Source organism: Herpailurus yagouaroundi, unplaced genomic scaffold (genome assembly GCF_014898765.1).
Source record: "Herpailurus yagouaroundi ecotype Mexico unplaced genomic scaffold, PumYag 188, whole genome shotgun sequence".
Taxonomy (NCBI): Eukaryota; Metazoa; Chordata; class Mammalia; order Carnivora; family Felidae; genus Herpailurus; species Herpailurus yagouaroundi.
In genome coordinates this window covers 7760836-7783567 of record NW_024412419.1, presented here as the reverse complement: position 1 = coordinate 7783567, position 22732 = coordinate 7760836, and the positions used below count along the sequence as shown (strand labels likewise).

The 22732-nt window shown below is 55.1% G+C and overlaps 1 protein-coding gene across 1 annotated transcript in view; it reads right to left on the bottom strand.

The window, feature by feature from the left end:
• Nucleotides 1–22732, bottom strand: part of HPCAL1 (hippocalcin like 1) — a 105121-nt gene that overhangs the window by 21401 nt on the left and 60988 nt on the right. Inside the window, exon 2 of the mRNA XM_040496054.1 lies at nucleotides 2072–2157. The gene's annotated coding sequence lies outside the window, so the exon portion shown is untranslated. The remainder of the gene's footprint in view (nucleotides 1–2071; nucleotides 2158–22732) is intronic.

Sequence of the window (22732 nt, the reverse complement as noted above, 5' to 3'; positions counted from 1 at the left end):
GTCCCAACCCCCAGGAGCACGCTCCCAACCCCTGGGAGCATGGTCCCAATCCCAGGGAACACGGTCCCAACCCCCAGGAGCATGGTCCCAACCCTGGGAGCACGTTCACAAGGGGGAACAGGACGGATGAGAGAAGGAAGGGCAGGGTGGTGGGAGAAACACTCCTCCCTCAGGAAGACCAAGGCAGAGGGCACACCCCCAACATCCACACAAGCGAGGCGGAGCCCCCCCCCCCCACCCGGGGGATGCGGGCTTCCTCGGGGGACAGTCAGCAAGGAGAAGTACAGGGGTGTCTGGGCCTGGTCTGAAAGCGACAACGTTTGGGGGCTGCTGGGAGTCTGCCGGTCTGACCTGCTAACGCTCACGTCCGCTCGAAGGGAAGCAGCAGCCTGGCACCTGCCTCCCGGCCTTGCTGCCCCCTCGGGCACGCTGGCTGTCGTGCTGGGCACCCAGCAACCTTAAGGGGCTTTATTAGGGTGGAAATACGCACACTTCAATAGGTCTGGGGTCCAAATCTTAGCCTCACGGCTGAGCGTTAAAGGGGATTCCTTCTGGGTGGGAAGGTGAGAATTACATGCTTCTAGGATCTAGAAGGTGGGCTCTCCCGGGCTGGGCCTGGCCCCTCCCCCGTGCTGCCTCCTTCTGTCTTTGGCAACAGACCCCACACCCCTGGCCTCAGCTGGTGCTCACAGCACTGGGGTGGGCAGGGCAGGGCAGGGCAGGGCCGATGACTAATGACAGACACTGTCATAATTACCAGAAGCCGGGGAGGAGGAAGAGGAAGAAGGGCTGTGAGGCAGCTGAGGCTCCCCCCCAACCCCCACCCCCGCCGGCCTCCACTCTTACAACCACCCCAAGAGGGAGGTGTGACTAATCCTCTTACAGAGGAGACTTGGACTTGGGGAGGCTGTTAAGTGCACCCAGTAGGATCTGGAGGACACAAACCCAAAGCCAGAGGCCTTTCTCCCACTCACCACCTGCTTCCTCACTCGGGAACAGAGCCGAACACGGAGCCCGGCAAGAGCGACAGACGCCACAGCAGAGGCAGCGGGGACCTGGGCCCTCAGGAGGGCTTGTTCAGTGCCCAGCCAGCACCTCCTGGCGGGGGAGCCAACAGGTGGCACAGGAGCCCTCCAGAGTGCCTCTAGAGGACAGAGGACAGGTAACGGGTGCAGCCCTGGGGTCAGGACGGCGTTCGAACATTACAGGCATTTTGCTTCCCCGGGCTCCTGCCTAGAACCCAAAGCAGGCGGTGGCCTGAGATGGGGCCAGGAGGGTGGTGGATTCAAAGAGACCAAGAGCTGGCAGGTCATGCTAATTACTGTGGACTTGACCCCCTGACTGAGGGGAGAGCAGCTGGGCTCTGGGTCCGGGGGGCCGGGCCTGGTCAGGGCTTTGCCGTGCTGGTGGACAAGAGGATCACGGGGCTGTGAGCGAGAAAGGGGTTCCCGTGGTCAGTCTTTTGGGGAGGCGGGAAGGGCGGCAGAGTGGAGGGGCTGGGGGAAGTCCACGAGAGGGCAGAGGAAAGCCTGGAAGGACACAGCTGGGGCCAGAGAAAGGGGCAGCGTTTGTACCAAGCTTTCAGAGGCCCCAGTGGGACCATGGGGAGGGCTGGGGGCGAAGGGAGGTGGGGGTGGGGAGGCTCGGCCCCGGGGCCCTGGGAAGGCAGCTCTTTTCCCTCTGTGGGAGGGGGAGGTGGGCAGGACCTAGGAGGTGGGAGCTTTCGGGAATGCCCTATTCCCGTCACTGGATACATTCCCAAATCAAAGCACCCGAGGTCAAAGGACCTACGAGAAAGACGGGCCAGCTTAGGGCGAGAACCGAGCTGATCACGGGACCTGGGTGGGTTCCTTCCATCTCAGAGCCTCAGGTTCCTGACCACCTCAGGTGCCCTGGGCAGGCTGTCCCCCTGCTCCCCGACTTCTGGTCTTCCCTGCTCTTCCCACTGAGCTGGGTGAAATCCCCGTCCGCCAGCCGCAGGCAGGACCCCACAGAGTGGTAGAACCCCCCCCTCCCCGCCCACCAGTCCTCACCTGCTTCCAGACCCACGTGACCTCCCAAAGTGACTTACCCAAGGCCAAGCGGAGGCGGAGACGGCCGGGACCAGAAACTCCGGGGGCTGGTTCCACGTCCTTGTCTGGGCCGCTAGACCATGCCCTGGAAGGGAGGAACAACAGGTCACTTAGGGTACAGACACCCCTGGCCCAGAGCCCACTGCCTTTCCGGTTGCTTCTGTGCACTTACCGGGGGGAACTATAGCTTTTGCAAGCCCCACACTAAGCACAGGAAAGCCCTGGGTTCCTGGGAGCCACTGAGGCCAGGGGCCATGAGCACTGGGAGGGAGGAAAGTCCCCACGATACTGATGGGACGAGTCTCCCAGTGGGACCCCGGCCACCCCTTGGGTGAGGTCACCGGCTATCACAAGCTAGCGCAAACGCCGGGTGTGGCCCTTGGCCACGGCCTCTGTGGTCTGCACACCCGGGGCTCGGGCTCTGGCTGCATCACTGAGTCACTGCGGCCCGTCACCACGCCGCCTGCGGCCCGACCCGACGCTCTGGTCCACAGGGTCACCGTAAGGGCCCTGAGGGTTGCGCACGGGGTGGGCTCACGGGGGCTCCACCAGCCAAGCTCCCGTCCTACCCGCAAGAAAGGTCAGATGGCATCGCCAACCTCTAGCCAACGGTTCCCGGAGTCACAGGGTCACGACGGAAAGACACGCCCACGCACCACGGGCATCCTGGGTGCCCCGACCAATCCCCGCCTTCAACCACCACCACCAGTTTCTGGCACATTCCAAACACCCTGCATGCGTGGCTCACTGACGGCCGACCTCCTCCTTCACCCCTTTCGGCTGCACCCTGTACATGACGATGAAGTGTAATTATAACATCCTCGTGGCCACCAACTGCCCGTTGCCAGGTGCCGTACGAAAAGTTTTCTGTGCATCATCTATTTGCGCTAACCTATTTAATCCTCCCATCAACCTATGAGGTGGGCATCACCTTAGTACAGATGGGGAAACTGTGGCAGAGCAAGAACAGAGCCCAGGCAGTCCTGGGCTCTCACACCCGGGGCCACACGGCCTCCCCCCCCGCCCCGGCTGGCTCCTTCTTGATCTCCAGTGCCCTCTCACGCTGTCTCCGCACCTGCCAACCCATTTGTCTTCCCGATCCAAACACGTTTCTCGGCTATTTTCTCAGAACACACGGTCATCTCCTACAATGGTCACCGTTTATATGCCCTCACTGCAGTGGTCCCGAGGACCGGAGCCAAGTAGCTCCTTCACCCCCAGAAAACAGGGCCCCCGGGCCGTGCAGGTACCCGGGGGGCCCCCCCTCGCTCCTTTGCTCCTGCGAAATAAAGGGCTGGATCTGCTCCCCATGGACCGTGAGCTCCAGGAGGGCGGGAAGGCACTGTCTTCACTTCTGTGCTGCCGGTACGCAACAGGCGCTCAATAAATAATCGGTGTTTGACCAGTGAGTGCCCCCAAACTCATCACATGGACATTATTGAAAGCAGAGTGCACTTCGCTCCGTTAAAATTCTACCCTGTCGCAGCAATACAGAACGTACGTGCCGATTACATTATTTAAGTTCAGGGCTGGGATTTAAGACATGGAAGAGAAAAGCCATATATCGTCTTCCCATCAGAAATTCTCACTGGAAGGTCACTGTGCTTTTAGGGAGCACCACACACACACACACACACACACACACACACACACACGGTACTTTGTGTATATACTTTATTTCATTATATAATGTGAATTTGTTAAAAGAGACTTTATTTTTTTTATTTTTAAAAATTTTTTTAACGTTTTTTTATTTATTTTTGAGACAGAGAGAGACAGAGCATGAACGGGGGAGGGGCAGAGAGAGAGGGAGACACAGAATCGGAAGCAGGCTCCAGGCTCTGAGCCATCAGCCCAGAGCCCGACGTGGGGCTTGAACTCATGGACCTCGAGATCGTGACCTGAGCTGAAGTCGGACGCTTAACCGACTGAGCCACCCAGGCACCCCAAAAGAGACTTTATTTTATTTTTAGAGCAGTCTCATGTTCACAGCAAATTGGAGCAGAAAGCACAGAGTTCCGACACCCCTGTGCCCCCCACACACAGCCTTCCCTGCGATCAACACGCCCCACTACAGACGGGGCATGTTTATTACAGATGGTGAACGCACACAAACACACTTTATCACTCCCAATCCATAGTTTGCATTAGGGTTCACTCTTGGTGGTGGATGCTCTGGGGGTCTCGACAAGGATATAATGATGTATATCCACCATTACAGCATCATACAGAGATGTTTTACTGCCCTAAAAGTCCTCTTTAGGGACTTTTTTAAATTCTTTATTTATTTTTGAGATTGAGACAGCGTGTGAGCAGGGAAGGGGCAGAGAAAGAGGGAGACAGAATCCGAAGCAGGCTCCAGGCTCCGAGCTGTCAGCACAGAGCCTGCCGCAGGGCTCGAACCCACAAACCGTGAGATCGTGACCGGAGACGAAGTTGGACGCTCAACCGACTGAGCCACCCAGGCGACCCACGTCCCATAGTTTTAAAAGACACTTTCAAATCGACGATCTTAGCGAAGTTATCTTGCACTCGGTAAGCCGGCTTTGACACTCAAGGAGGTCAAGCCCCAGATAGGGTCAAAGGTCCTCCCCAAGGTCACCTTTGTGAAACCCGGTAAACGGCTGGCAGCAGGATGTGCTAGAAGCTTTGTGTCCAGTCATCATTTTATGATCCTGCCCTTTTAACGGTCCTAGCAGGGAAAGCCCATTCTAACCCTCAGTTGACAAGAGGAGCAAACACACTCAGGGACCCTGGCCACAGTTCCACGAGCCGAAGCAGGATGGCTGCCCAAAATGCCAATCCCTAAACCCATGCTCTGTGCTTTCCAGACGCCCTCATGAATTACAGGGGCTTATAGGAGACTGTGGGAATGCAGTGAGCGAGCCCCCGGCGGTCAGGGGGGCTCTGGAGCCCGAGTAGGCGCTCCCCCAGCCCACACCCCTCTCCGCGGGACCCTGCCCTCCAGGACACACCCCACGGCCAAAGTGCGTGATCAATGCTACCACACCTCGCCTGGGTGCAGGTCAGCTGGCTGTGGACTACAAAGGCCCCGCCATTTCCAGCCTCCCAGGGTCAGTCCCGAACAGCCGACGCGCTCGGTGACCAGCCCCGTGCCCCGAATGCCAGACGAGAACATCTCCAGTCCGCACAGATGCCTTCTACCACAGTTCCTCCTGTCTCACTGGGACACGCGCCAGCTCTCCTGGGGAAAGTACTGGGTGGCAGGAGAGCAGGGAAGAGGTCTGGTCCCGGCGGGCCTCTGCCGCTGAGCGGCCCTGTGACTTGGCCACGCCCTGTCATCTCTGCCATTCCGTTTCCCCAAGCCGTGACAAAAGCCTGGGGCCTGCATGCCCTCAGAGGCTGGGCCAGCTCCGACACCAGGCTTCCCAGCAGAAGGAGGGTCCATCAGTCCAGAGGCCTTGAGGGCTCTCTGGCTCCCCAGCTGCTTGGGAACACTCCACGAACTCAAATGGCAAATTTCCTCCTGGCTCTATCGCTAAGCCACAGGGGCTCCCCGGCCGCCAGCTTTCCTGTGACAGATAAAGATTACAGTCGTCGCCCAAGACTGAATCAAGTAGCAGAAGTCATTATGCAGAAATAATTATGTGGAGTGATGTCTGGTCGCTCCTGATTTCTGCCTAGCGATTGCGCCCCAAGCGGTCTGCCTCTTCCTCTCCGGGAAAGATAACTGCAGAGGCCTGGGGGATCCAGACGTACTGGGCACGATCCCCCGGCTCCAAACTCGTGCCGGGTGGGGCACCAGCATCCTGGGTTAAGGTTCTCTGGGAGGCGCTTCTGCTGAGCACTTGGGAGAGAGGAGACATAGAACTTCCCCAGCCCCTTGCTCACGCCAGACATAAGACACCTCCTTCTCGTAGGTTGGGGTGTCTGGGCGGTGACTTGGGCAATGACCAGGCCTGACCTATTCTTGTCCTCCCAGCTTCTAGCACACAGAAGGGCCTCGGGAGAGCAGGGAGAGGGACAGCATAGACGGCTGTGTGGCCAGACCACCCGGGCTCCAATCCCTTTTTTTTTTAATGTTTATTTATTTTTGAGACAGAGAGAGACAGAGCATGAATGGGGGAGGGTCAGAGAGAGAGGGAGACACAGAACCGGAAACAGGCTCCAGGCTCTGAGCCATCAGCCCAGAGCCCGACGCGGGGCTCGAACTCACGGACCGCGAGATCACGAGATCCCGCGAGATCGCGAGATCGTGACCTGGCTGAAGTCGGACGCTTAACCGACGGAGCCACCCAGGCGCCCCCACCCGGGCTCCAATCCTAGCTCTACTGTTCCCTCTACTGCCTGGCTGTGTGACCCTGACCCACTAGTGAACTTCTCTCTGCCTCAGTTTCTAGGTATGTGGAGTGGAGATGGTAATAACGCTACCTAGTTGATCAACGGTGTATAAAAACTGCATGAGCTAATGCACAGAAAGATGCCTGGCACGTAGGGAGAACTCAGTCAATGCCAACAAGGACTGAAAGGCCACAAAGAACATGATCATCAGGATCTAAGCCACTAGAGAGACATACGCTACCAAAACCTACTCCAGAAAAATCTGGAAGATCTGAAAGAAAGAGACAATCCGAAATGCCTATAAGCAGGCAAGAGCTCGAATTCGTAATCAAAATATTACTCGCGCACAGGAAAACCCAGACCCAGATGGCTTCACTGCCCACTTCTATAAACATTTCAAGAATCAATACCAATTCTCACAAACTCATCCAAAAAAAACAGAAGAAGAGGGAACACTTCCCAACTTGTCCTATAAAGCAGGTACTGGCCCGGACATCAAAAGCAGACAAACTTCACAAGAGAAGAAAGATAGAGATCAGCGGCCCTAATGGACATGAATGCAACCCCTCCCCCCCACTAAAAATCAACAAGATACTAGCAACATAAAGAATAAAAAGAATTATACGTCATGACCAAGTGGGATTTATCCCAGGAATGCAAGGTTGGTTTACCATCTGAAAATCAACGCCTGTAGTACATCATATCAATAAAATAAAAAGCACAAATCACAGGCTTTTCTCAAGTGACGCAGAAAAAGTACTTGACAAAATCCAACACGGTTTCAAATAAAAACACTAAATAATCCAGGAGTAGAAGGGAACTAGAGTTATCTGTTAAAAAAAAAAAAAAAAAAAAACCTCACAGCTAGGGTGCCTGGGTGGCTCAGTGGTTACGCACCTGACTTTTGATCTCGGCTCAGGTCATGATCTCACGGTTCATGGGTTCGAGCCCCATGTGGGGCTCTGTGCTGACCGTGCAGAGTCTGCTTAGAATTGTGTCTCTCTCCCTCTCTCTCTCTCTCTGCCCCTTCCCTGCTCGCTCTCTCTCAAAAATAAAACAAAGTAAACATTAAAAAAAAACAAAAAAAAAAATCTCACAGCTAACATCATAGTCAATGGTAAAGGACTGGATGCTTTCTCCCTACGATCAGGAGTGAGACAACGATGCCCACCGTGACCATTGCTATTCAGCAGTATATTAGAGGCTCTAAACAGGGCAATAAGGCGAGAGAAAGAAGTGTGAGATTAGAAAAGAAGACATAAAACTATCTCTATTTGCAGAATGTCATTACCTTATATATAGAAGATCCTAAAGCTTCCACTAAAAAAATGAACAGTTCAGCAAGATTGCTGATTTTTGCTTTTCATTTTATTGATATGATGTACTACATTAATAAGATAAGATCAATATACAAAACTCAGCTGTATTTCTATACATTTGCAATGAAAAATCCAAAAATGAAATTATGAAAACAATTCCAGGGGCGCCTGGATGGCTCGGTCGTTTAAGCGTCCGACTTCGGCACAGGTCGTGATCTCACGGTCTGTGAGTTCGAGCCCCGCGTTGGGCTCTGTGCTGACAGCTCAGGGCCTGGAGCCTGGTTTGGATTCTGCGTCTCCCGCTCTCTGCCCCTCCCCTGCTTGCTCTCTCTCTTTCTCTCACTCAAAAATAAATAAACATTTAAAATTTTTTTTAAAAACAATTCCATTAGCAAGAGCATCAAAAAGAATAGAACAGGAACGAATTTAACAAAAGAAGTACAGAACTTATACTTGGAAAGCTACAAAATATTGTAGAAAAAAAAAAAAAGAAAATCTAAATAATTGGGGAAATATCCCATGTTCATGGATCAGAAGACTTAACATCGTTAAAATGGCAACACTCCCCAAACTTATGTAGAGATTCAGTACATCGCCCCATCAGAATCCCAGCTTACTTCTTTGCAGAAATTGACAAGCTGATTCTAAATTTCACATGGGTCGGGGGGGGGGGGGTGCCTGGGTGGCTCTGTTGGTTAAGTGTCCAACTCTTGGGTTTCAGATCAGGTCACGATCTCACGGTTAGTGGGTTTGAGCCCCACATCGGGCTCCACACTGACAGCATGGGGCCTGCTTGGAATTCTCTCTTTCTACCCGCTGGTCCCCATTTGTGCACCTGTCTCTCTCTAAATAAAAATTAAAAAAAAATAAATAAATTTCATATGGAATGGCAAAGGACCCAGGATAGCCAGGACAATCCTGAAGGAGGACAACATAAGGACTCACCTCTCAATTTCAAAACTTACTACAAATCAGTAATAACCAAGACCGTGTGGTACTGGCCCAAGGACAGACATACAGATCAATGAAACAGAACCAGGAATCCATAAATAAACTCACACATCTTTGGTCAACTGATGTTGAATAAGTGTGCCAAGATAGGGAAAGAATATCTTCTCAACAAATGGCGCTGGGACAAAACTGGATAAGCCACACGCAAAAGAATGAAGCTGGGCCCCCACCTCACATCGTATACAAAAATTAACTCAAAATGGGTCAGAGAACTAAATGTAAAAGCTAAATCTATAAAGCTCTTAGGAAAAAAAAAAAAACACATAGGGCTAAATCTTCATTAATTTTGGATTTGGCAAAGGATTCTTAGCCAGGACACCAAAAGCCCAAACGACCAGATAAGATAAATTGGACGGCTTGTCTTTCAGGGACACAGACAAGAAAACGAAAAGACAGCCCACAAAATGGGTGAAAATATTTGCAAATAAGTTTACTGATAAAGCATTTGTATCTAGAATATATAAAGAACTCTTACAATTCAATAGCAAGACGTATAACCCAACTAAAGTATGGGCAAAGGATGCGAATACACATGTATCTGAAGAAGATATATAAAGGACCAATAAAACACACGAAAAGATGCTCAACATCATTAGTTATTGGAGAAATACAAATCAAAAGCACAGTAAGATACCGCTTGGTACCCGCTAAGATTTCTGGAATCAAAAAGTCAGACCGATACAAGTGCCGACAAGGATTTGGAGAATCAAAACCCACATTGCTGTTGGGAATTCAGTGCTTTGGAAAGCAGTCTGGCCGTTTCTCAAGTGATTAAACATACGGTTATCATATGTTTATCGCATGGTTTATCATATGTTCCGGTAACCCGGAAACTCAGTTCCTGAGTATACATACGCCCAAGAGCTATGAAAACATACGGGCACACACAGACTCTTACGCAACGTTCTCAGCAGCACTGTTCATAATAACCAAAAGGTGGGAACAACACCAATGTCCCTCAACACATGCATGAGAACAAAATATGGTTATATTTCTACGGTAGAATATTATTCAGCCACGAAAAGAAACAAAGTATTGGCACATGTCACAACACAGATGAACCTCGAACTACTACGCTAAGCGAAGAGACCAGACACAAAAGGATAAATATGGCCTGATTCCATTACGTAAGATGTCCAGAACAAGAAATCTATAGAGACAGAAGGTAGATTTGTGGTTTCTTAGGGCTGGGGGATGGGAGGATAGGAAGGGGGTAGCTGAAGGGTATGGGGTTTCCTTTCAGGATGATAGAAATATTCTAAAATTGACTGCAGTGACGGTTGCACATATGTGTGAATGTACTAAAAACCACTGCATTGCATTTTTTTAAACATTTATTCATTTTTGAGGGACAGAGTATGAGGGGGGAGGGGCAGAGAGACAGAGAGAGAGAAAGAGAGAGAGAGAGAGAGAGAGAGAGAGAGAGAATCTGAAGCAGACTCCAGGCTCTGAGCTGCCCAGCACAGAGCCCGATGCGGGGCTTGAACCCACAAATTATGAGGCTATGACCGGAGCTGAAGTCAGACGCTTAACTGACTGAGCCACCCAGGCGCCCCTGCATTGCATACTTTAAATGGGTGAATTACATGGCATGTTGAGTTACATCTCAATAAAGCTGTTGACATTTAAAATTGTTTTTAAACCTTTATTTATTTTTGAGAGACAGAGAGAGACAGAGCGCGAGCGGGGGAGGGGCAGGGAGAGAGCGAGACGCAGAATCCGAAGCAGCTCCAGGCTCTGAGCCATCAGCACAGACCCCGACGCTGGGACGAACTCACGCGCTGGGAGATCGTGACCTGAGCGGAAGTCGGACGCTTCACCACCTGAGCCGAGCCACCCAGGGGCCCCTCCCTAGCTGTTAACATTTTTAAAAAAGGACCCTAAGTCAGTGTCTCGGTACCTCCGTGCCCCCGAGAGCAGCAGGGCAAAGAGCAGACCCACGGGAGCACACTTCCCACTGCTGGTGCCTCAGCTCCCCTCACCGCACCTACACCAGAACCCAGTGGCCTCGAATCTGGGGACACGGCCCCCAGGAATACGCTGCACACCGGCCTCGGAGGCCCCCACCCCCGACACAGCACGCACTCGACTCGCATGCGGAGTGCCCCACACGAGGGTCAGGTGCAGGCACGACAGTCCCACTTCTGAGGAGCCCACGGCCCCGTGGGGGACGCTCAGGTGTATGCCAGATTGCGGGGGGTGGGGAACGCGTGGACACAAGCTCTCTGGATCTCTCTGGAGTCAGGGGGAGATCCAACCCACTGCAGGGAGCGGGGGGCAGCCCCCCAGGATGTGCACGCGGTCCCGTCTGGGGGAGGCTCCATTGAACACTCCGTGCGGGACCGGTCACTTGCGGAACAACGGGAAGAGAGCAGGCCACTTCAGGCCCTGACCTCCGCCAGGCTGGCCAACCTCTCGGCACCTCATCTTCCCCACCCGATCACGTCCGCAGAGGCCCCCAGCGACGCGAATTTTCACAGGATAAGGACCCTGCGTCTCCAGCGCCCAGCCTGCCTGCCCCACGATTCCAGCCACTCAGCAACTAGACTGAACGTCACAAGGGGCGACTCTGTGCCGGGCACTGGGGACACCCGACTGTTGTCGAGCACCCTGCCTTCCAAGGGCTTACTTTCCGGTCACAAAACACAAATGGCGGGGTGGGGATGGGTGGGGGAGCCGGGAGAATGGATGAAGGGGGTCAGGGTTAGACAAGGAATTCACACGCACGATCGAAGCTGCATGCCACGACTGCCGTGGGTGGGGAGAATTGGAGGCACTGGGACAACCACCTGGGACTCTGTGCCACCTCTCAGCCGGCACCGGAAATAAGGAGCATCTTAGGACCAAGCCGCAGAGGCCAGGGGTCGTGTGATCATGTGTAGACACAGAGATTCTCAGAGAGCTGGAAGGAGAAGAAGGAGGGCTGGGGTCGCCCTCAGGGGGTTCCCACTCATGCCAACGACCAAGGCCACATTCCAAGCCAAGGGGGTTCAGCAGCCAGACATACTCTTTCTTCCAAGAGCCTCTGCCTTCCTGTCCGCCCGCCAACAATGAGTCTCTCTCGAACTTGTCCGGTGCAGTAGGGGAACCCGGCCAACACCCCACCCCACTCCTCCTGTCTGCCTCTCTCAGGGTCAGCGTTCAGATCTTTAGCGCATGTTCTAAGAGTTGGTTCCCCACCCCTGACGCCCAGCACCCCCAGCACGAAGGAAAACGGACCAGGGAAACGCCCTAGAGATCATTCTGTCATTTTGGTTGTGTGTCCCCGCCCCCCAGCATCCATTCTGTCTTCTAACAGCAACATTCTTCAGTTCCTCTTAAGGGTCCACGCTGCCCCCATTCCCAACTCGCTGGACCCAAAGCGGGCCCCCTTGTCTTTCCACCACAGAGGGAGCCCTCTCCCTCTCTCCCACGGCCATCTGTCCCGACAACAGGAATGGCTGGAGATTCCCACCGCCATCAGCTGCCCTGCCCCAGGGGATGGGCTTCCAGACAGCACACGGGGCTCCCCGAGAACAGGGGGCAGCATGGGGGTGCAGGTACCTTGGCAGTGTCCTAACCCAGTCCACCCCGGACTCCTCGGTGTTGTGAAATATTAAATTCCCTTCTTTGCTTTTGGGGCGCCTGGGTGGCTCAGCCGGTTAAGCGTCCGACTTCGGCTCAGGTCATGATCGCACAATTCATGGGTTCGAGCCCCACGTCGGGCTCTGTGCAGACAGCTCAGAGCCTGGAGCCTGCTTCGGATTCTGTCTCCCTTCTCTCTGCCCCTCCCCCGCTCGCTCTCTCTCTCTCTCCCTCTCTCTCTAGCTCTCTCTCAAAAATAAACATCAAAAAATTTTAAATTCCCTTCTGTGCTTTAACCCACTTTGAAACAGTTTTTTCTAGCCCTTTCGACAGAGTCTGAACTGATGGAAGATGCTTGCTCTTCTTCAGAAAGTAAGACAGAATCTCATCTTCCTCCAGGTTTCACTGTTCTGCTGAAGGACCTTTAAATGTCCTCATCTTCCTTCTTTCATTAGAGACAGCCTTCCCCAAACTGTCTTCCAAGGAAAATTCGTCTGGGGTGCTGTGCCTCACAAAATGTAACGGGTAAGAGATGCCCCGCGGTCACGTAAATGTGCAAATGACTTCCTTTCACAAAGTTAAATTGGTTTCCTGACTGCAGGATTCCTTTAACATACGACTGATTTATTTAACTGCAATATTTGTGACTAAGATTTCTGTGCTAAATCTTGAAGGGAGGATAACAATACGCCTGACTCCCCCCGGTGTGTGCAGCTGGGGAAATCTTATTCTCACTGTGTAACCGTGGGGCGAGATTACACGAAATACATTTCAGAAAATGGATCCAGCTGGAATTTCAGACTTTTTCCTATTCCAAACTGCTTAGCATTTAGGGGTCTTTTGATTTTCCTACCTGAGCCTTTTGGTAAAAAAAAAAAAAAAAAAGAAAGAAAGAAAGAAAAAATTGCATTTCATTTTAAGCACAGTTGTGGCAGAAGAATTTTGAAAACCAGAGATACCAGGCACGGGGGAAAAGGAGGTGATAAGAACCTTGGACTAAGAGGCAGCAGAGAAGTGAGGTCTCTGAGATTCTCCAACCCTCGAACGTGCTGCATTGTCTTAAGACATAAAATTCAGGTTTGTTCGCTCCTGACTCTCCCGGAAAGAAAATAAAATGGCTCATTGCCCATTCACAAAATGCTTGGAACCTCCTGAGTCCTGGCCGCTGCCACCTGCCTCCCCCATGCCCGCCCCCCCGCCCCCCTCCGATGCCACCGACCCCTGGACCAGAGGCCATAGAAATGCTCTCAGCGTCTGAGGCGCATCCTGTTCCGGACAGAGAAGGAAGCAAAAGCAAGCCTTTGCCAACATCACAACAATGAGGCAGCCGCAGGGGAAACACAGGAGAAACACAAGAGGGCCCCAGGGAGGTGGAGAGCAGAAACCTGAACTTGATCCACAGTATCTATTTGGGGGCACGTTGTGCCCACAGACACACCCACTGTCCGCTGTCCCAGCCCGGGAACAAGCCTTGCATCTCTGCAGCAGAGGGGCCCCTAGAAAGCCTGGGCCCCAGCAGCCAGTCCTCCCTCCACCCTGCAGGGCCACCTCGCCTGCCCCGTACATCGACCTCCGCCCACGATTTCACTCGGGAGGGAAAAGGTTCAGCTGCAGAGAAGAATAACAAAGAAAAAGAAGAGGGAAACCCGTGCATCTTGTCGATTCTGCCGTTGGGCAAGTAGGGCCTCGCCCAAGAGCACGGCGCCGGGGAGGAGCCAGCCCAACCTCCCAGGGGGACTCAGGTTCCAGGTGCTCAGGCTGCGTGTCCCCTTGCTGGTCACCCGTCCCCTGAGCTGGGCCACAGGACTCTCTCCCTTAAATGTTCTGAGTGCTCCGTTAATAATGATGTTGGTAGAGGGCGCCTGGGTGGCTCAGTCAGTTTGATTTCGGCTCTTGATTTCGGCTCAGGTCATGATCTCACGGTTCACGGGTTCGAGCCCCACGTTGGGCTCTGTGTTGACAGTGCAGAGCCTGCTTGGGATCTTCTCTCTCTCTCTCTCTCTCTCTCTCTCTCTCTCTCTCAAAATAAGTAAAACTTAAAAAAAAAAAAAAATGATGTTGGAGGAAATAGAAAAGGTTCGGGACAAGCTGTCAATATCGCCCTTGTCCTCGAAAGCCGGTGGGGCAGGAGGGCACAGGAATTCCACAGTGGGTGAACGGCAAACAGCGGCCAAGGGCGCAGGCTTTCCCCACTTCATGCATGACGACACCGAGGCCCAGAGAAGTTGAGGGTCTTGCCTGGAGCCACAGGGCCAGGAAGAGGAGGAGAGCATGGGCTACCGACCCCAACTGGGGACAGTAACTGTCCCACTTGCTGTCTCACCAGTGCTGCCCACTCAAGGCAGCCGTTCCTTCCAGGAGGGAGCCTGGTCCTCGACTGGAGGTGGGAGCAGCCTCTGTCCAGGCCACCTGCCTCTCTGCCATGCGTCCCTCCGTCCACTCACCCAGCGGCCCGGGAGCCGACGGCCATCCAGGTGCAGAGAGCTCATAGACCCAGAGCCCTGCCCTTGTGCGTGGATCATGCCACATACTGTAAGTGAGGTAGGGCGAGGGGAAGAGGGCGTGTCATTGTAAGCAGGATCCAAGGAAGGTGTCACCAGGGGACACATGGGCTGTGCCTTGTAGCACAGGTGCATCTTGGCTCAGGTGGGGCGGGGGGGGGGGTGAGGGGCACCCTTATTGCACCTGCCACCCTAAAGGCCCCTCTTCTCTCAACCACTGTGGCCACGGCTGGGCGGCAGAGGACAGGAGACCTCCTCCCTGACAGGGTGTCCCTGGGCCCGCCTGGAGGCCACCAGGACAGCAGATTCTCAGAGCACCAGGGGCAGTGGAGTGGAGGGGTACTGAGCACCCCTTCACGGGCAAGTGGCCCAAAGCATGTCACATTCGGACTCTGATGTGCCGCTGTGTGGCCCTGGCCACGTCATCTCCTTCTGGGCCTGCTTCCTGCTCTTGAGCGTCGAGAACCACAGAAAGCAATGAATCACATGGGCGCTCTTCAAGGCCGTACGCGTGAACTTGGAGTCTAAGCGCAGCATGCAAGGCTCTGCCTCAGGACCTCTGGGCACATCCACACCTCGTCCCGCTCTTGGGGGACGACAGATGGGGAAACTGAGGCTCAGAAACCAACAGCAAGCCACGTTCTCAAGGTCCCACGGCCAGGCAGCGCGGGCACCCACTGAGGCCACCTGGCCTGCAGGCTCTGCTTCCCCATCCCCCACATGGAGCCCAGAGACCAAACTTTGCCCTCGGGGATCGATAAAGGAGCAAGGAAAGCCGCCCAATCAAGTATCTAAGTGCAATTAAGCAATCAAGCTGGAAGGCAGTGCAACGGGCGGGGCCCGAGGTGGGGTCGGTGCCGAGGCAGGAAGGGTGGGTGGACAGAGGGGCTCCGGGCCAGGCTGCCTGCCTGCAGAGGGCTCTCCTCAGGCCGGGCTCCGGATGCCGGCTTCTCCCCGCTCAACTGAAGCCCCCGGTGATCCCACAGCCCCCAGACCCTCGTGGTTTGGCATTCAAGGCCTGACAGTCGGGCCCCAGTCCCGCCAGGTGCGGCAGGTTAAAGATGCCAGAAATTCTGAGACTCCCTCCCACAAAGCCTCCCTGCTCCCCACCGCTCCTGGGGCCCCGGAGGTCTGTGTGGCCTGCCTGTAACCCACCTGCTGGGGCTCCTGGCCCCTCTAGACGCAAGGCCCAGCCGTGCTCCGCCTCCCAGCAATCCACCTGCACAGCGCCAGGAGTGCTGTGGGCTCTCAGTCAACGTTTCCTGAAGCATCTGGGGGCTGGCAGCTCAGAGGAGGGAGAGGTGTGAGGTGTGGCTGCAGAGGACTGCCAGAGCCGGGCCACGGAGGGCTTTGAACATCGGGCTTCCCCTTGCTTTGGGCAGTAGGGAGCCATGGTGGGCTCTCTAGCAATGGATTGGAGGAAGAACAGCTTGGACAGGCTGGGCAGGAAGGAAGGCAGTGTGAAGGCTGCGGTCCGGGAGACACCTCCGGGGGCAGCGGGGGTGAACGACCCGGGCCCAGGCACTTGTGACAACCAGACCTTTTCCAGGGGGGGTGTGACCACACACAGCTTGCAGCCGGCCACACCGGGAAACCGGAAACGAAGCCCCACCAAGACAGAACTCCACTGCCCTGTGGGTATTAGTGTCCTAGTTTCCGGTGGACCCTAGACCCCAAGGCCAGGAGACAGTGTCATTTCCCCACGGACAGAAAAGAAAGTGTCCAGAGAGGGGGAAGGTCTGGCTCTCCTGAAACGCAGTCTGCAACCAACAGCCTGGAAACAGGTGCCCAGGGCCGCGGGGACTAAGGCCAAGTTCTCCCGCTAAAGCCGCTCACTCAGGAGCCCACGGAGCATGACGAGCTTGGCTGCCGTATCTGCGGTGAAGGGATGAGTCCTCCGAAAACGCAAATTAATTATTCATTCCCCACAAACGAGCAGCCCCCGGGGTCCTGCAACAGCCACCGCACGGCGAGCACCCCAAAGGCTCAGTGAACTCTATTAGGGACACTGCTCTGCGGACCAGACACCGGATTCTGCCGTCACCCCCTGCAGACAGCTCTCGCCCGAGACCAGCCCACGCTGCTGCTCTCCATTCTGCAGCCACGAGTGACATCAGCCCAGCATCCGATGGAAAATCACAGCCCGGCCCGGCCTGGGCGACGCAGGGCTGCTGTGCTGAGCGCGTCTGCGCCCAAGGACTGGCCTTTTACCCACAGCCTCCTGACTGCTCCCCTCCGGGGTCTGAGTCACCGTCCCCGGCAGGGACACAAGCCTAGAGTTGGCCTGCTTGCTAGCATGCAGATTCCCGGGTCCACACGGTCTCCAGGGCTCAGCCTGGGACACTGCATTTCTGAGCCGAGGCCACCGGGAAGAGTCAGCGGGATCAATCACAACTCCGCTAGCTTCTAGCTTCTAGCTTCTAGCTTCGCGCGGCTGGGCAGCCCCGGGTCAGGTTCTCGCCTCTGGGGCCCCAGGTGCTCTGCTGGGTTTTTGGGGGATGGCAACAAAGAACATTTGCAAAGCACTTTCACGCACTGGTGCTCGGCAGAGGCCGCTCACAGCTGGGTCTTTGCATACCTCTTGCCTCCAATTTTACACCTTTGATTCCAGTCCGCTCAGCTCGCGTCACATTTGGGAAGGAGAGCCCGTGAGGTTTGTCTCAGTCCCAGGCTGTGGCCCACCGGCAAGCTATTTGCTTGCCGTTCTAGAACGCCCCCTGGGTGCCCAGAGAACCCCCCTCCCTTGGCGGAGGGGAACCTCAGCCTGGTCCTTCCCTCAGGGAGGCCCCGAACTCCAGGCGGCGCTGGCTTTTACAGCCCTCCAGGTTGCTGGGATCTGCTGATCTGCGTCTGGGGCCCACAAGGGAAGGGACAGTAGAGGGACTGAGATCTTCCTCCCCACCGCCCCCACCCGCCGACCTGGGGCCCAGCCTGGCCCAGAGCCTCAAGGTCTGCGTGAGGTGTGAAAGCTTTCTCTTTGCAGAGTTAGTGGTCCCGTGTGATATGAGCAGGCGGCCCTCGTCCCTCTGTCCCTGTCCTTCCATAACCGGGTCTGTACAAGGTTTCCAGCTCTTTGCGGGGAACGAAGTGGGGACCCCCTCCTCTCCTCTCCTCTGCCCTCTGAGAGTAGAGGTCGGTGGTCGCCCATCTGGCTGTTTATGGAAGGGAAATTTGTTTTTAGGTGTGTGGGCAAGTAACAGGAAGCTGATACTGGCCCTCGAGCAGGCTTGCTCATCCAGAACAACTCACAAAAAGGCATGCACGTGTGTGTGTGTGTGTGTGTGTGTGTGCGTGCACACGTACACACATAATTCAGGGGTTCTCAACTGGCGGGGATTTTGCTCCCCTGGGACATCCAGAAGGGTCGGCGGATTTTTTATTACAGCGGGGGCGCGGGGGGGTCGTCCCCTGGCACCCAGGACGTTGCAAACCCTCCAAGACTGAGCCCTCCCCACCTCAACAAAGAATTACGCAGCCAGACTGTCAACAGTACCGAGGGCAGAACCCCTGACACAAATGCATCCCCCTGTTGGTCACGCCTTTGTTTGCCTCACAACTGGTGACACAGCGAGGGAGAAGCTCCTTGAAGGCAGCACCCACCCTTCCTTCCCAAATAAGGGACCAGAGTCCGGACAGGGCTCAGAGCCACCCCGAGCTCCCACCGCTCCCGAACGTCTTGCACAGGCCAGCCCACACCCCCCTCGCTTCTCTTCAACAGGGAGGGGCTCTAGGAAACCCGAGTTTCGGTTGTTCGGGACGAGCCTCGAGTGTCAAGGGGCCTGCTGTGTGGCCGGGGAAGAAGCAGCAAGATGTACAGCCTTTGCGGCTGGCTGGTGGAGACCGCCCTCGGCAGGGACAGCAGGCACCCACAGGCTACACTCGACCCTCGCGGGGCAAGGAATGCCACCCGGGGCCTCTGCTCTAGCTGACCCTTGGCTTGGGGCCGTTTACTTCTGGGAACCGCCCCCCCCCCTTTTTTTAAGATCCCACAAGACGGGGTCTTTTCTGCAGACGGAAGTCACAAATGTTCTATCAGAGAGCTCTGCTGACCTTAGGTTTTGTTGGCACAGGGAACCTCGAAGTGTCAGCCCACCCCCCCCACCCCCCGCCAAGTTCCGCGGAGGAGGGGCAGGCTGACAAATGCAGTCCCTTAGCCCTGCCCGGCAGGATGAGTCTACACCGGGTGCCAAACCACGAGGGGGACGGAACAATCCACTCCCTACAGTGCGCGCTACGGTCTGGAGAGAGTGTCACATCCGCGGTGTCACTTTACCCTCCCTACCCGGAAACTTGGGCTGGGGAAGGTGGGAGGCTGGTGTGAGTGAGAAGGGAGATTCGAGAACCCTGGGGGAGACTTCTCCCGGGGCTCAGACAACTCAGGCCTGCGTTGCTGTTCAAAGGGCAACATTCAACCTTCAAGGAATCTTTTAAGGAGCCACAAGGGGCTGTTTGCTTGGGTCGGGGTCTACCTGGTATTTCATAGTTAGATGCACCTCCCAGGTAGGGCCTACCTCAGGGGCCCCAGACACCTCAGACAGACGCAGCAGACGCCCCGCCTGGCCTTCCCATTGGCCCGTTAGCCCCCACGCGGACGGGGGCTGCCTCTGTCTTGCACATACAGTGACGCAGGTGACCTGGGCCAAGCAAGACGCCGAGTGGCTCCCACATTTGACCTGCTTGTCAGGGTGATGGTCTCTGAGCTGGAACCGAAGTGCTATTTGGGCATCCGTTCACTTACTCGGAACACATTTAACTGAACTCTTAGCAGACGGCGGGCACTGTCTTATGTGTTCGGAACAATTCCTGCCTTCGAGGAGGTCACGTAAGTGGCCCAGGAGGTTACAGGGCAATGCGACACATGCCATGAGAAAAGCGAGTGCAGGATGCTGGCAGGCATGCGCGCTGAGAGGCCTACAGCCCTACGTAAGGATCCGGGAAGACTTCTCGGAGGAGGTGACATTTAAACAGAGACAGATGCAAATGAGTTAGACACGCAGAGGGAGACAGAGACAGAGGAAATGCAGAGGGGTGGGCTGGGGGAGCAGCCTTGCCGGGGACTTTCCGAGAAGCTCCCTCACCCAGGCAGTGGGGACCTCAGGCCCTAGGCCCCAGGCACTCCCCTGACACAACACAGTCAGTGGGCAGCTGCGGGCAGAGCCCCCAGCTCCCGTGTGAAAGGCGCCCGGGTAGATCACGGTCAGAGAGGCCTGCAGCCAGGTGCCCACGGGCTTGTCCCAGCAGGGCTGGCGCGGCTGGAAAAAGCCTGGGGGCTGGTCGTACTGAGGACGCAAACACCCATCCACCCCCGCCCTGCCCACGGCAGCGCCCCCGCATAGACGCTCCGGTGACACCTTCTTCGGGGACTTTGCCGTGGGCAAGGCACGTGCGGCGCTCACACTGGAATCTGCCGGGAAATTCAGACAACTGCATCCACCCGCAGGATCCCGCCAGGTCACAAACCATCACGGAGAGCCCTGGACCCAAACAAGTTACCCCCAAAGAGCCAGTGTCGTCCTGGCCCCCAACAGCCCAGCTGACATGAGGCCACAGGCCAGGAAATGACCAGCTGGCTCAGCGAAGGCCTTGGGCCCAAAGCGAGGAGGCCTGCTGGGCCTGTGTCTCCTCTCCAGCAGCCCCCCCTCCCCTGCAAGCTGCTCAGACACTCTCTCCCCTGCACGCTGCCCTACAGGAGGGACCTGGGATGCTCTCTGCATGATCTGGTTATCTTCCACAACTGGGCTGACAGCTCTCCAGAACAGAGCTTCCGCAGAATCCCTTTGGTACCTCGGTGCCCAACCCGGCGCTTGGGCTGAATGGGGGAAGGGAGAGAGGTGGGCGTCTGCCCGATACCGTCCAAGCACCACGTCCTGGGAGGCTGGAGGGATGATGCGAGCCGAGCCGGAGGGAAGCTTCCAGCAGGTGGGCTGGGACGTGGGCCAGGAGGACTGCAGAGCTTTCAGAGTGGCACGTGACAGGACCGGAAGGGGACGTGCCCGCCGAGGGGGAGCAGGATCCAGTGTGGCGGGCACTCGGGCGCCGGAATCCTCGGTGTCGGGAAACACACCTCCCTGGGAGCAGGACGGCAGTGACAGTCTCAAGTGCTATCCTTACACCTGCCTGGGGGAAGTGCAAAGGCAGCGGGAAAGACAGAATAAATCCCAAGTGCCCAGCACGTCTGGACCCACGGGCACCATGCTTTTAGCTGTGGCTCAGCTCGGCCGCGTCTCGCCGGCCATGCAGGGTGGGTGGGTACAACCTATGCTGTCCAGCTCACCCCACCTCTCCACAGTGCCTTCTAGAAGGACCCAGCGGTGAACAGCAGGGTGTCGGTTCAATGAGTAGTGCACGCCCAAGAATGAAACAAGGGCCAAAGCCCGTAAAATCGGGCCACAAAGGATGATTTTAATAACGTGGTGGGATGTATGCAGTAAGTTACATTACACAGGTTACGACAGCACATATAAAAAAATACAGTCTCGTTATAGCAAACTGGAACGAGACAGGCATTTTGTGGCAGTCATGAGACTAGAAACTGTAAGCAGGTGGGATCCGGGCTGCCCTGCCCAGCGAGGAGGGTTTGTTTCCAAAATTGGTCTCCAAGCCCCTCCTCGCGCCTGCCAGGCCCACTCCTATCTTGGGTCTGGTGTTGGCTCTGGCCAGACCACCCTCCCTGACAGCTGTCCCCACACTTGCTCAAATGTCACCTTTTTTTTTTCTTTTTGAACATTTATTTTTGAGAGAGAGAGAGACAGAGACAGAGAGACAGAGACAGAGATAGAGTGTGAGTGAGGGAGGAGCAGAGAGAGAGGGAGACCCAGAATCTGAAGCAGGTTCCAGGCTCCGAGCTGTCGGCACAGAGCCCGACGCGGGGCTCGAACTCACAGACGGAGAGATCCTGGCCTGAGCCGAAGCCGGCCGCTTAACCGACTGAGCCACCCAGGCGCCCCTCAAATGTCACCTTAATGAGGTCTGCCACCACTGACTTATCTCAAATTGAAAGCCCCTCCCTCCAACACCGCCACTCCATTACCCTGCTCAACTCCTTCCCAACGTGAAGGAATTTGCTTGATTATCATGTTTATTATCTGTCCCCCACTAAAGGCCTTCTCCTTGAAGGAGGAGGGTCTTTTTTTTCCCTCCCTGGGAGCCTAAAACAATGCCTGGCACGTAGTAGGCATTCATGAGACACCTGCTGAATTCACATGTATATCTTTTGCAATAAGGAGAAAAATACCAATAGCAAAATATTTAAATGACGGGTTTTTTTCTTCATCTACATCGGGCACATTTCCCCTTAATGCTAGGCCTGGGTATTTTCATACGCTTTATCAGCATTAAGAATTCTTGTAAAGGCAAGTTCTTTAAGGTGCAATTTACATACGCTAAAATTAATCCTTTTTATGTATACAGTTCAGTGAATTTGGACAAAGGTATATCGTTGTGAACCGAGCAATGTGACGTTTCCAGCAGAAGAAGGAGACCTTTGAAAATTATACATTAATAAGCAGTCGTGGCTAATATGAATACTTATCTTCTCTCTAACTACTCTCTTGATTATTTTACTAAATGACAGTTTTGCCGCGGATTCTTCTGTTTTTCCCCCAGATACAAAAGAAGGGCAGAAAGGAAGCCAACGTTTGCTGACCATAAGGTGTTATCACAGAGATGGGTTCCTGGGTCTCATTTTCTCCTCAAACCCTCCAAGGGAGGTGCTGTGTCCGGGGCACGAGTGAGGAAATTATAGTCTGAAAGTTATCCAACGTGCCCAAGGTCACATAGCTGGGGAGACGACAATCTGGGACTTCCGTCCCGGCAGATTCTGACTCCAAACTCATGTTCGTCCCAGCAAACAACAATGGAGTTACTGGGTTGTATTTTTTTTTTTAAGTTTATTTCTTTTGAGATAGAGCACACATGCACAGAAGAGGCAGACAGACAGAGAGAGAGAGAGGGGGGGGGGGGG